The sequence below is a fragment of the Microtus oregoni genome, unplaced genomic scaffold (assembly GCF_018167655.1).
Source record: "Microtus oregoni isolate MIOR12 unplaced genomic scaffold, Mior012 000074F_ref0000038, whole genome shotgun sequence".
Taxonomy (NCBI): Eukaryota; Metazoa; Chordata; class Mammalia; order Rodentia; family Cricetidae; genus Microtus; species Microtus oregoni.
The window spans coordinates 1232939-1234263 of NW_024544004.1; the positions used below are offsets into that span (position 1 = coordinate 1232939).

Below are 1325 nucleotides of genomic sequence, written 5' to 3' on the forward strand. Positions count from 1 at the left end.
GTCCAAGCGTTCTACGCTGATGTATTTTCGTGGGAAGTTTTGGAGGTCAACTTGTTCTGGCTGGGGAGGAAGGGCTACTGCACTCCAGAGCCCCTAGGAGGTGGAGTAAACAACAGCTAAGGCTCTAACCCGCCCTGCTTCCACTCTGGGTTATTTCTGCGACCTTGGTTGAGAGGAAGGAGGTGTCTGTCGTTTCACTTCTGAGATAGAAAAGTGTCAGGAGAAATACAGGTAGAAGAAAGAAAAAAATATTGTTTCAGGCTTTTGGTGTTATGCTGACAATAGCGTTTAGAGAAAAAGCTATGGTTCCACTGGGGCTCGAACCCAGGACCTTCCGCGTGTAAAGCAGACGTGATAACCGCTACACTATGGAACCCTCATACCTCTGCGCCCGATTAGAAGCCTTTTCAGAGGGTGCAGCCAGATGCAGAGGCACCACAGAAACCCTTCCCTCTGCCGTGGCTCCGCCCCTTCTCGGAGGCGCGGAGTTCAAAGCCGGATTTTGACCCTTTGGCTCGGGAGGAGAAGCTAGCAGATAGCCCACCTCGTGGCCCCAGAGTCGCGGCCACCTGAAACCCGGCTCCCCATAACTTCCTGACCCCAAACATTTCCTCAGCAGTGGCGAGGCCGTCTGAAGGATGGGGTTTCCCATGTTTAGGCACTGCTGCCTCTGGTACCTTCCTTCGGCTGTCTTCCTTTCCCACTTAAAGCGGCTGGACTGACTAGCGCTGCCCGAAGGAAGTCTTGGGAAATGGCGCCGCTCGCGGCAGCATCTAGATTCTTTAGCAAGGAGGATTAGAACGGGACTGCCCGAGAAGAAGAATCAGACGCTGCAGAGTGTGCTTGGGGTCATGTTTATGATAGCATCTGACTTGCCAGGATTGAAAAGGAACCAAAGCTGCAGCCCTCTTACCTCTCCCCGCATGTTCCCCTTTCTGAAGTCACCAAGGGGATAAGATTCTCAGGGGTTTTCCTTCAGTCCCATTTGTTTAGTGCTAGAAGTAGTGGTTGTGGTATGCAGGCCAACTCTTGGTGGTTGTCACAGAACAGCACCAGCCACATAACTTGAGAGGTTTGGTGCAAAATGAAAAGGATCGTCTAGTGTTTGTGAGGTTATGAATGAGTTAAATGGTGGCCACAGTGCCTTATATCCAGCGTGCTGACCCCGCTTCAAGGAATGTAAGATTTTGGGACTCTCCATCACCAAGGCTCTCAGGTTGCTTGCTTGCTTTGCATTGTGTCCTTTTGCCTTCTCTAGGGCTTCTGAATAGGGCTTTTGTCATCATCCTAGAATTGCTGAGCACCCTCAAGCTTTAAAACCTACT

General features: G+C 51.1%; 1 non-coding gene across 1 annotated transcript; it reads right to left on the reverse strand.

Moving 5' to 3' along the window:
* Window positions 1-303: 303 nt before the first annotated feature.
* On the reverse strand, window positions 304-376 carry Trnav-uac. Its single transcript has one exon. It is a non-coding gene; the product is annotated as a tRNA-Val (tRNA).
* Between the last annotated feature and the right edge of the window lie 949 nt (window positions 377-1325).